Source organism: Aegilops tauschii, chromosome 5 (genome assembly GCF_002575655.3).
Source record: "Aegilops tauschii subsp. strangulata cultivar AL8/78 chromosome 5, Aet v6.0, whole genome shotgun sequence".
Lineage (NCBI taxonomy): Eukaryota > Viridiplantae > Streptophyta > Magnoliopsida > Poales > Poaceae > Aegilops > Aegilops tauschii.
This window is the reverse complement of record NC_053039.3, coordinates 183,983,001-183,996,648: the sequence shown is the minus strand read 5'-3', so window position 1 is coordinate 183,996,648 and position 13,648 is coordinate 183,983,001.

Here is a 13,648-nt window from a genome sequence, read left to right as displayed (position 1 = left end):
CAGAGGAGGACTTGGCTATCCCTGACCCGGAGGCACGACTAGTGGCGGCTCTTCATATCATACCAGACTGGACAATGCCATATCTGGCTTATATAACCCGGGGAGAGTTGCCTGAGGATGAAATTCTGGCCAGGCAAATAACCCGGCGGGCTAAGTCAATGATTGTTATCGATGGCGAGTTGCATCATCGCAGTGTTTCAGGGGCATTCCAGCGTTGTATCTCCCCTGAGGAAGGTCAAGAGATCTTGCGCGAGATCCATGAAGGGGATTGTGGCCATCATGCCGGTTCAAAATCTCTTGTGGCCAAGGCTTTCCGTCATGGTTTTTATTGGCTGACGGCTCACGCTGATGCAGAGGACTTGGTCAGTAAATGTGATGGCTGCCAAAGGTTCTCCCGACGGGCTCATGTGCCGGCTCAGGAATTGAGGATGATCCCGATCACTTGGCCCTTTGCGGTCTGGGGGCTTGATATGGTCGGGCCTTTTAAACGGTCCAAGGATAAGAAGACCCACCTCTTGGTGGCAGTGGACAAATTCACGAAGTGGGTGGAAGCTGAGCCAGTTAGCAAGTGTGATGCAGCCACGGCGGTTCAATTTATGAAAAAGGTGATCTTCCGCTTCGGCTTTCCACACAGCATCATAACAGACAATGGCACTAATCTGTCCAAAGGCGCTATGGAGGAGTTTTGTCAAAGAGAGCATATCCGGCTTGATGTCTCTTCAGTGGCACACCCCCAATCCAATGGTCAAGCTGAGAGAGCTAACCAGGAGATTCTGAAGGGCATTAAACCCCGGCTCTTGGTCCCTTTGCAACGGACGCCAGGTTGTTGGGTGGAGGAGTTGCCCTCCGTTTTATGGAGCATCAACACTACTCCTAACAGGTCTACAGGCTTCACGCCTTTCTTCATGGTTTATGGAGCAGAAGCAGTTCTCCCCAGCAACATCCGTCATGATTCACCTCGTGTGGCGGCTTATGTTGAGGCGGATAATGAACAGGCGCGCCAAGATGCTCTGGACTTGCTGGACGAACAGCGTGATGTGGCAGCCGCCCGTTCAGCGATTTACCAACAAGACCTGCGCCGTTATCATAGCCGCCGGGTCAAATCCCGGGTCTTCCAGGAGGGCGACCTGGTGCTCCGGCTCATCCAGGATCAAACAGATGCACACAAGTTATCCCCACCTTGGGAAGGGCCTTTTGTGGTCAGTAAGAACTTGCACAACGGGTCATATTACCTCATTGATATCCGGGAGCATAAGGACTCACGTAAATCTGAGGAGGAGACCCGTCGGCCGTGGAACATAGCTCAGCTTCGGCCTTACTACACATGAGCTTCCGACTCTTGTGATGTACATATTTATCTCAGCCATGTATATATTATGATAAAGCAATAAAGCAGGACCTCTGTCCTTTGCTCTCTTCCAAAAATGTGTGTTGTTACATGCTGACTTACAGAAGATCCGGCTTATGATCATCTTCGAATCTAGCTGTAAGCAGTAAAGTCGCTTGGGGGCTTCCTGTTCACACATGGGTCGTATTCGAACCAAAGAGAACATAGCTGTCGATACCCATTTGATTGGCAAAGTGCCGAGCTCATTGGGAAGTTGCCTCTGGTCATATTTGAATCATAGTGTAACCCCTCTGAGAACCGATGTGGATCGTATTCGAATCAGCGTCGTTAAACAAATTTTCAAAGTCGCTTGGGGGCTTCCTGTTCACACATGGGTCGTATTCGAACCAAAGAGAACATAGCTGTCGATACCCATTTGATTGGCAAAGTGCCGAGCTCATTGGGAAGTTGCCTCTGGTCATATTTGAATCATAGTGTAACCCCTCTGAGAGCCGACGTGGATCGTAATCGAATCAGCGTCGTTAAACAAATTTTCAGAATCACTTGGGGGCTTCCTGTTCAAACATGGGTCGTATTCGAACCAAAGAGAACATAGCTGTCGATACCCTCTTGATTGGCATCGCCAAACCCACTGGGGGCTATATGATCGTATCCGAATCTTAGCTTAACCCCTTTGGACCGAGTTTCTGGTCGTATTCGAACCGGAAGCCCTTAAGTTTTTATATTTTACCACAAACTTGCTTTGATCATGTCAAAGTATGTACTGCCGGGTTTCACTTGCCGGCTTAATTTTGGTTTATCTTGTTAGTTGAGCATCATGGATGCCATCAAAACAAATAAATTCGAGTTAAGGTACCAACCGTGCTACCCGGGTTATTTAACCCGGAAAGCATGTTTACAGGCTGTTAAGTGTGTCATCACAGCTATGTTCGAGTATAGTTAAGGACCAATCTTTTTTGGTTCGTATCCCGGGTTATCCGTCTCAAACACCTGATTCTCAGGGCGGTAAGCCGCCTTGCGACTTGTGATTTGCCTTTTTGTGCAGATATTTGAAGGCACTTTTTAAGGTTGAGAAGGACAAAGGGATAATTACGACCCGGAGGAGCATCACAAGAATGACTTCAAAGGATTTCAGCATTCATTACGTGCACGATGGCACGACAGAGATAAATTGTTGCACCTACTCTATTACAAAAGTCTTTCACAGTTTCAAGGATGGGGCGTTGTTTGGTGAGCCGCTAGCCGGTTTATGATGCCTGCTGAGTTGAAGTCCCCGGCTCATCTTCTGCTTCGGCTGATCCCAAGGCTTCGAAGGTCGACGACTTCCAGTTGATGCCGCTGAGAGCTTCGAACTGAGCTTCTTCGTCAATTAACCCGGCCGGGTTAATCTCCGGGGCGAAGGTGTGCTGGCGAGCCGGGGGAATCAGATTGATAGCTTCATAGCGAGGGGTTGGAATCCTCTGATTCTCCGCGTTGTATCCCGGTTGATACTTGGTTAAATCGGTGTCGTTCCCGATGATGGTGGCCACCGGGCGCACAGCCTTCACACAAGCCGCGAAGTCCTTCTGGTCGAACGCTGAGCCGTCTTCTTTCAGGCTAGGATAACCCAGGGCGATATCTGCCGGGTCTAGCTCCGGCAAGAAGGCTTTGGCCCGGCTCAGTGCGGCGATTGCTCCGGATCTCGCGGATGCTCGTCGTAGCTCCTGGATCCGCTGCGGCAGAACTGCGAGCCGGCGCAGGACTTCGGCCAGATGAGTCGGCACTTCATTTGACAGGGCCACCACAGCTAAAGCCCGCTGTGACCCGGTGTAGAGCTGTTCCACCAGGGTGTACACGGCCTTTAACTTGGTGACCACCCTCTGGTTCAAGTTGGCGCTTCTGGAACCTGTTTAACAACATCAGATGACCCGGTGATAAGGATGAGTTAAGAGATGTAAACATTCCAACTTGAATGAAAGCCGGTGAGGCAACTTACCGAAGATGGCAGCTACCATTTGGGACACTTGGCGCTTTAGACCGGAGAGCTCAGCGGTCTTCTCAGTGAGGGCCTTCTCCGCCTGTTCTGCCCGGGTCACCAGTGCAGCTTTCTCCTCAGCCCAGGCCTTCCGCCCAGCGTCGAATTCAGTCTTCAATTTCTCCTGAGCGGCGATGCTGGAGACAAACTTGGCATTTGCTTTCCGGGTCTCCATCTCTTGTGCCTTCAGCCGGCTCTTGAGATCCGCCAGGTCCGACTCTAATTTCTTGCCAACAGCCTGCATATATTTCCGGGTTATTAACAGTCATTTTATAAAGTCCCAAGCGCTTTCCAAGCAAAGACACTTGGCACTTGGGGGCTAATGCATATTGAACGTATCTATCTATGTACGGCCGGCTCAGTTCAGTAAGCCGGAATCTAAAGTTTACAACATATTCAAGTATAAGTCCTAGACTTGGGGGCTAGAATGGCAAGGATCACTATGCGGAAAGTAAGAGAACAGCAGAAGGTTACCGCAGATTTTTGTTGGATCTGGTTGACCATGGCGATCTCGGCGTCCCGGCTCTTGTGAACCTGGCTGATATAGCCTGAGACGAGTTCTCCAATACATAAGTCGGTGTAGCTGGAGAGATCCAGATTCACCCGGTGGGGTTGTAGCAACTCCCCCCTCGCGGAGCATTTGGCCAGTGCGGTCGGCCTCCCCGGCTCAACAAACTCCGTCCGGGTAATTACCACGTCCGGGTCGTTAGCTGGTGGGGTTGAGCCGGAGGCCTCCGGGTTAGCTAATGTTTCGGTCGTTGTCTTGGTGGTCGGGGCAGGGGCTTCAGGCGCCGTATCCATGGGAATGGTGGCTTCAGGGGCGGAGGCGACTGGCGGCTCTTGAACCGTCGTCTCCGGCTCAGGCAAGTCGGGCACTCCGGCTGACCTGGTCTTCTTTACTCTTTTGGTGAGCTTTGCCTGGGCACTGAAAAGGCAGAAGTGTTAGGCATACAAAGGGTAAGTACAGACAGATAATGTAAGGAGATTGTTGTTACCCGGGGGCAGTCTTGAAGGCCGGCAGACTTGACTGCATGGAGTCACCCGAGGAGGGGGAGGTCTCCTGGTAATTGGAGTCAGAAGAGTTGAGTGGCTGACGGATGACACCCGCCAACGGATGAAAAGGGTACAGGTGAGAAAAAACCTCAGTGCGGCGTTTTCTCGTTGCGTCGGGTAACCCAGTGGAGAGGTTGGTGTCCTTGCGGGCCCGGGTGTGACGCCGGCTCTCGTGAACCTGCTGCTTCAAAAGAAATTGAGGGTCTCGGTGAGCTAATGGATGGGAAAAGTTTACTTTCCGGGTTACCCTTCGGACTTTCAGCTGTGGTAAAGGCTCCGAGCCGGAGGAAAGTGATGTTACCTCTTCGACCGCCGGGTTACTGGCGCCGGTGTCATCCTGCCAATAAGCAAGTGTTGATAAGGCGGACAGCATCAGACAACATATACTGCAAGAATTTAAAAGATTTAAGGGTTACCTCTAACTCGGAGCTATCGCTTAATTGCAGCAGCTCCGAAGCAGTGGGTCTGTTTCCCTTTTTGCGAGGGGCGGCTCTCTTGGCGGCTTTCTTCGCCTTCCTGGCCTTCTTGGCCGCCTCATGGTCATACTTGACCTGCCAGAATTTATCATCAGCCTGAGAAATACAGTAATGAGTTCTTAGTAAGATGACAGGTAAAACAAAATGGAAAGGTTAAAGTCAGCGGCTTACCGCTGGGGCTGGATTGGTCTTGCAGAACGGGGCTAGCCCGGTTCTTCCGCAGTCTACCAGGCTCTCGTTTAAAAGAGCCTTGGTCTCTTCTTCAGCAACGTCTTCTGGAAGATCATTGCGACTGTGCCTCTGCGGGTCATCCTTTCGCCCGGTGTACTCACACATTAAGCCGGGGCGGCGGCTCAATGGGATCACCCGCCATGAGATCCAGACCCGGACCAGGTCAATTCCGTTCAGACCATTGCCTAGCAGGGCGTTGATCTTGTTGATCGTTGGAAGCAGAGGCTGGCGTTCTGCGGCAGTCAGCTTGTCGGATAATGGATGAGTTGGCTCCAGGCGCGTTGGGCGAAAGCCGGGCAGCGGGCTCTCATCAGCCGGGGACGTGTCTTGGCAGTAGAACCAAGTCATGTTCCAGTCCTTGGGGTGACTTGGCGGTTCTGCGTAAGGGAACAGACAATCCCTGCGCCGTTGGATGGAGATGCCGCCTAACTCTAGACTTGGACCGTTTGCGCACTCGGTTTGGCGGTTCAAATAGAACAGCTCTCTGAAGAGCAGCAGACTCAGCTCTTATCCAAGATATACTTCACAAAAAACTTGGAAGTTGCAGATGTTGGATATGGAATTGGGTCCTATATCCTGAGGCCGAAGATCAAAGGAGTTGAGCACGTCCCGGAAGAATTTTGAGCCGGGCGGTGCGAAGCCCCGGCTCATATGGTCGGCAAAGATCACTACCTCCCCGTCTCTCGGCTGTGGCCTTTCTTCGGACGGGTTAGGGGCACGGTAGGACATCACTTCTTTCTTAGGCAGATATCCGGACTTAACGAAGTTGGCCAGGGTCTCTTCGGTGACGCTGGATTTCATCCAGTTGCAAGTGATGGGAGCCTTGGGAGGCATGGTGACGGTGGGTGGTCTACGAGGAAGAGAAAAGTGTCCGGGTTAATTATAAGCCGGAGTTTATCATTCAAGTTACAATGACGGCTTATGAAGGGGACTAATGGTATGTATTGATACGGTGGGTTATCTAAGCCGTCGGGGCTTTCAGGATAAGTTGGTCGTCTGCGGCTTACTGCGGTTAAGTAGGAAGAGACTACAGAGCATGATTCTCTTTAAACCGGAAAGTTCTACGGCGCGTGTTTTCTCTAAGTCGGAAATATAAGCCGCCAAAATGCAAGGACTGCAGTTTTTACTAAGTGTGGTAAACAGATTTCACATATTACAGTAACTTTTTTGGATCAAAGTAGTCGGAGCAGAGAAAGTTTTCTAGACTTAAAAAACAGAGGCAGGAGAAGTTTTTGAGGTTGAACACAGTTCTTATGCAGTAAAAAGAGGGTTTCTTACAGATGAAATGGGTCTCAAACCTCTACCACAGTGGTTCTACGCGAGGTTAAGGATCAACCAACTACGGTGGCAACAAGAACTACCGAGTTTGTGGGCAATGGTGACGAACACGAAGAACTGAAGAAACCCTACCGCAGATCTATTCTAGCAAGGCAGAGAAGACTCACCGGAGTTGAGGAAGAGAGGAGGTCTCCGACGTTATCTGGTCCGAGTCAGGTTGATGCAGCGGCCGGGTTGAGGAAGACCAGGGGTGCGACGGCGGCGGCGGCAGAAGCTCGGGCAGAGGAACGGCTGTGCGAGGAAGAAGGAGAATGTGAAGAAGAGAGTGCCGGGCCGGCCTATTTATAAGGCCGAGTCATAAGCGGGCGCGGGATTTGAGGAGGCCACGGCGTGGTTATCTCCCCCCTCACGACGCCTCGATTCTCGGAAGGTCAGTGAAAGCAAAGATCCGTTGCGGATCTGGCGGAGTAAAAAACGGACTTAGTGGAGGATGACGTCACGGCGGATTACCCGGAGTCCAGAGGATGACGTCACTCCGGGTTATGACCTTCACATGAATGATAAGCCGGAGATTTTTTCTGACTGCGGAGCTGAAGATTGACACGAGCCGGCTCAAGTCAATCTGGGGCCTAATGTTGAGGATATAGACCTGGGGGTCACCCGCCAAGAGGGCCGGGTTACTCCAAGGATCATTACCAGAAGCCCGGAGCTAAGTTTCAGGATAATGGGCCAGAGATGGGCTGAGAACCGGATATGGTTTAAAGCCCGTAGTTACAATCATTGTTATAGTAGACTTGTAGTGTAAGGCAAGTATTGTTTTAGAGCCCGAGCCGGACACTCTTATGAGCCGGCCGGGACTCTAAGGGCTGCTGGGCGTCAGCCTCCCTATATAAAGGAATGACCCGGCAGCGGTTTTGGGGCGAAAACGATCTCTCCGAGAGCCGGGATAAGTGTTTAGCTCCCTGGCGATCGTAACCCTAATCAATAACACCTCGAACTGGACGTAGGCTTTACCTTCACCGTAAGGGGCCGAACCAGTATAAACCCTCGTGTTCCTTGTCCCGCATAACCCCTTCAAGCTTCCTAGTTGCGATGGCTCCACGACTAAGTCCTAGCCCAAGGACATCTGCCGTGACAATTCCGCGACAGGAAGGGAAAAGATGAACATGACAGTAACTTGGCAAACCAAGCATGCCACTCGAAAGATGAGATGATTTCGGTCGAAATCGATATAAAGATCACCGGAATCGGATGCACGGATTGCAAATGGCAAGCAAAACAAGAATGACACTAATCTGCGATAAACAGCAAGATAGCACTTAAAATACAACAAGTAACAATGCTACAGCACCCCAACATAGCAACAAAGCAAATGGCAGTAATCTACAGGAGATGCTTGACAAAAGATGAACACTGAGCTACTGCTAGTTCATAACATATCAAGCTCAAACAAGCATGGCAAAAGTGCAAAAGATTACAGGTTCACAGACTTAGTGAAAAACTGGACATGGCAGAAATCAGCATCAGGTAGCAATGTTCAGAGCACGAAATCAACATGCTACAGGAACTTAACATTGCAAAAAAAGGCACAGTAGTGTTATACTAAATGCACATGACAAAAGTCCATTACTGACCATAAGCCAAAAAGGACCAGAAGATATGATGGCAAGCATGTAAACATAGCAAGTTTCGTTATCAGGTTTCAGACTTAGCAGAAAACAGAGCATGGCAGAAATATTAATATGTAGGCCTCTTTGTGAGCTTGAGGCACTCACTACAGAGCAATGCATGACAAACCAAGCATACCTACAGCAATATGGCATGTTTATTAAGCTATCCATGGCAAGAACAATTGCATAGCATGTATGGATAAACTACAATAAGCTTGGCAAAAATGCATGTCATGTTAAGAATCTGTCAGAAATATTTTATAGCAAAAGTAGAACAAGATTGAGTCATGCTATGGTACCCTAAAATTGCAAACAATTGCAGGAATGGATCAATTACAACTATAGCTACAAAACATCCTTACTGAACATCTCCAAAATATGCATGGATCTCTCTCTAGCATCAAGTTTACATGGCAACAAAATTACAGCAGACAAAAACTTAGAGAAATCACCAAGTCCCTGAAAACAGAAATATTACGGGGCCTACTTTGCATGCTTGTGCTAGTCACCACAAAGATCACAAAAATACATGGACTATACCACTGGAAAGATGGCATGGCATACTTCAAAACACATGTAGAGCTCATGCTCAATAGATGCACAGAATAAATGATACAAAAATGACAAATCTGCAAGTTCTGATAAGAACCAGAGATTAACAACAACTAGCCCTCTTCCAACGACGATTTGGGCATCAAGATGACCTCTAATGAAAATAGTGCAATTGAACAAAATGAAGAGCATCACGAGACTAAAATGTTGACATATTAAACGCGCGAATCGGAGCTACATGCACAAAGTTATCGCATCGGGAACAGGAGCATATGCTGAGAAAATTATCAGACTTAGCAAAACGGAGGGGGGGTTTCGGGTCAACCTTTGACCAGATCTGGATCGCGGTCAACGGGAGCTCGAGCTCGCTGGCTCGGGCCGGAGGAGGAGAGGGGGCCGGCGGGCGGGGGGCCGGAGGCCGGTGGCGAGGCGGCGGCGCCGGAGGAGGGGGCCGCCGGCGGGGGCGGCGCCGGAGGAGGCGGTGGCCGGCGCGGCGGCGGAGGCGGCTGGCCGGCCGGCGGGCGGGCGCGGCGGCGTGCTGCGGCGGCGGAGTCACAGCGAGCTACCGGCGGCGGGAGGCGAGGGCGCGCTCGCGGGCGCGCGGCGGCGGAGATGGGCCCCGCGGGCCCGATCCCGGCCCGGCGGGCCTGGCCCGGTGGAGACGGCGGCGGGGGTGACGTGGCGCGATGCCACTGGCCGGGAGCGGCGGCGCGATTTGTCCGGCGGCGGCTGGACACGTCCGCCCGCGGAGAGGCGATTTAGGGTTACGGGAGACTGCGATTTCGTTTTCGGGATGCCCACATATAAATAGGTAGAGGGAGCTAGGAGACTCCAAATGAGGTGCGGTTTTCGCCCACACGATCGTGATCGAACGACCTAGAGCATGGAAGAGAGTTTGGTGGGATTTGGGCTGGTTTTGGAGGGGGTTTTTGCTGGATACCCAAATGGACATTGCAGAAGCCCGGTTAACCGTTGGAGTACCAAACGACCTCCGAATGGAACGAAACTTGACCGGTAGTCTTCGGGTGGTATATTAAGACCACATGACAAGCCTTGGTCCATTCCGAGAAAGTTTGACACACGCACACGAAAGAAGACAAGAAGGGTGCACCGGAGGAGATAGGAGCGCCGGATTGCAAAACGGACAACGGGGAAAATGCTCGGATTCATGAGACGAACACGTATGCGAATGCAATGCACATGATGACATGATATGAAAATGCATGACATGACAAAATACAAAACGAAAGACAAAACCCAAAAACGGAGGGAAAAACATATCACATTAACGGAAATGGCAAGAGTCGGAGTTACAAATATGGCAAGTTACATGCGGGGTGTTACAGACGAGCCCGGATCGAGCCACAAGCAGAGCAAGCATCACAAGAAGTAGATGATGATCAAATGATCGTTTATGCTAGTTAAACATGCATGTAATATATAATTTACTTTATTGGTGTGTGGAAATGTCATGTGTGTAGTAGCTACCTATGTAATTATGCATGTAATAGTTTACTTTGGTGTGTGCAAATGCCATGGTTGTAGTAGCCACCTATGTAAGTGGATGTTTAATTTGGTTATGCAACCATGTCCTTATAAGTGTGTATATATATATATGTTGTTGTTCTGTATGCAATCTCATCGCACGACACACACGTCTTATTAGCAGCAACCGTGTGTGTTATTATCATTCTTCGTACACATTTATGATTACATACCTGTTTGCCGCGTATCACACACATCTTGTCATATTAAACCGTTTCTGTTCTCTTGTCTCAACACAAACAGTTCATCCGAGTAAACCGCATGCCTTATATCGCACACACCTTGATTTGGCTGACCGTTTCTTTTGTGTTGCCTAATCACAAACAGTTCATCTGAGTGAACTGTATGCTGTATATCACACACACCTTCATCTGGCTGCCCGTTTCTTTTGTTCCTCCTCATCGCAAACAATTAATTGAATTGAACCATATGCCCTGCATCACACATGCAACTAAAATCTGAACCGTGTTTGATGCATCTGCCATCGCAAACGTTTTGCACCTTTTTTGACGGTTTTTTTATGCCACCGTTTGCGATTATTGCATTGCACACAGTATCGTCGAAGGGTCTCTGATCGTAGTGTCGTGTTAGCAGCATCCTACAGTAGTGCTTACTCCATTTCTCCATGAACTTAATACACTAGATGCATGCTGGATAGCAGTCGATGTGTGGAGTAATAGTAGTAGATGCAGGCAGGAGTCGGTCTACTAATCTTGGACGTGATGCCTATATAATGATCATTGTCAGGATATCGTCATGATTATTTGAAGTTCTATCAATTGCCCAACAGTAATTTGTTTACCCACCATATGCTATTTTTCTCGAGAGAAGCCACTAGTGAAATCTACGGCACCCAGGTCTCTTCTTTATTATATATGCCTTCACGGTCTATTTTTATTTGCTTTTATTTTTAGATCTATTAATCCAAAAATATAAAAATACCTTGCTGCAATTTTTATTTATTTATTTTATCTCGCGTTTCCGCCAGATCTATTTATCCAATCAACTACAATTTTACCTATCTTTTTACCCGTGAGGGATTGACAACCCCTCTCTTACGTTGGGTTGCAAGTATTTGTTCTTTGTGTGCAGGAGCTATTTACGTGTTGTTGCATGGTTCTCCTATTGGTTCTATAACCTTGGTCTCATCACTGAGGGAAATACCTACGGTAGCTGTGCTGCATCATCCCTTCCTCTTTGGGGAAATACCGACGTAGTTCGAGCCGCATCAGTTGGCTTGGACGAGATCTGGGAGGATCCCAACATGAAGGAGACCAGGTGGAGGCGCTACGGATGGATGGATTTGATGGGTGGCGTTTGCGGCTGATCCAAGGGGGGAGTAGGTTGTAGGCGGCGGCTAGGGGGACAAATGTCCTGGTTTTTAGGGTTAGCACAAGCAAGTGGTCTATATATAAGAAAAAGAGGAGAGTTTGGATCATCCAATCGAGATCGGACGGTCGGGAAAAAATAGGTTAGGGGAGGCCAATGAAGATACCAAAGATATTTTAGGGATGTTTGGGGATGATTCGGACCCATCGGTCACGACTGCCCGGTTCGGGTACGGGGAAGCTTTCGAACGCGCTCGCGAGGGGGTCTCAGAGAGGTCGACAAAGACATAGGGGCCTGACAAAAGGACATGGAGAAGACAAGAGAGCGGTCTGATTGATCTGAGAGGAGGTCAACAGAGACAAGGAAGAAGCGGCAACTACGAGCGGATGCAAGTTTTGAAAAATGACGGCAACGGAGTGCCGACGCAATGCAAATGGATACATGATGACTGCAACAAACAAAAATAATTAAAGCGGCTACAACGAAAACATGGAAGGCGTCTGTAGCGTCGGTCTCAGGCTGTCACAACTCTCCCCCACTTGCAAGAGATCTCGCCCTGAGATCTAGGGATGATGCCGGAGAGAAGCGAAAGAGGAAGTGGTAAAACAAAGTTGCTTCTTTGACAAACAAATAAAACCAATGAACCTTGAGGGGTTAAACAACTTGAAAGAAAGAAGACAGTTGAAATGAACGAAGTTGAAAACACTCCGGTGGAAAAGAGAAATAAGGAACACCATGTGAACCTTGGAGGTTGCCAAGACATGAATCAAGGGACAAGGAAGAATTTGCAACCATTCCGGTTGAAACGGCTAGAAAGGAAGAGAAAGAATTTGAACAACACTCCGATTGAATATAGAAAGAAGGAACAGAACATGAACTAGACAAGATGGGTTGATGCTTGACAAGAGCAACAACACAGTGCCTCCGAAATAAAAGAAAGGATGGAATGAAAAGAACGGAGAAGGGAGAAACATCTCTCACAATTGAACTTGAAGGAACATTACTACAGAAAAGGGTTGAACGGAGTTGTTGGGAAATCAACAATCAAAAGATATACTCCAAGGAAGAAAATGATGGGTTTAAATGTCTCATTCTTGATAAGTTGTGAATCATGAACACAAAGGGAAATTGTCAAGAATGATATAAGACCACCCCAAAAGATACGGTAGAAGGAATTGCACTTCGGAATGCACAATGAAGAATACTTGAGCTCCTCTAACAAGGATCTTGATGAAAACTCCAAGAGTGAATTAAATCTTTAACGAACCACCATGAAGAAACTTTGGAAGAACTCCGGATAAAAAAGGATGATAGAAAAGAAGCAAAGATTGCAAGAACAAGAATTGAACGCTTGCACTGATTTAGATGGACCTTCAGGACGAGATAATTGAGAGAGCTTGGAACTCCGAAAAGAAAAGATGAAGCATCTCGAACCGAGAATGTGATATGGTGAACAACTCCAGAAAGAAAGATGAATCCCTTGTAATCGAGAATTTACTCATCATGAACAATCTTCGGAAGAAAAGAATTGAATCACCTCAGGGAAACAAGAATAAGATTTACTGTATGTTTATCTGATGACAAGCAACATATTTGGCATACTACTTATTCTCATTGAGAAGGATTAAGGTAAGATATAGCATAAACTTGGGAAAACCTTCAATGAACCACCGGTATGATTTTAAGAAGAACAAATGAATTGATATGATAAAGAGAAGAGGAATCTTGAAAGAACCACCGTAAGAATTGAAAACAATTGAAGAAAAGAGAATGAATCACCGGGAAGAATTATAAATTGAACAAAGATACTTGAGGGAATTTAGATACAAGAGAAAGAAGAGAACATCAGCTGACTAGAGAATACTTGAACAATGCACCGAAAGAATTGGGGAATGAGAGCTGAACATTGAGAACGAATAAATCTTCTGAAATGATGGCCTTCGGATGATCGAGAGAGGAAAGCAACTCCTGAAATGTTCCAGATGGGTATGAAAAGAATTTCTCACAATCAAAACTGATTTTAGAGGATGGCATCAAGCTTGAACTACGAATCTTCGAGAGAACGGACAGATTTAGAGGAAACACTTCTTCGGTCTTCAAAAGCTGAGAATGACGATGGGAAACACCACCATGAATTGTTGAGACACTCTGG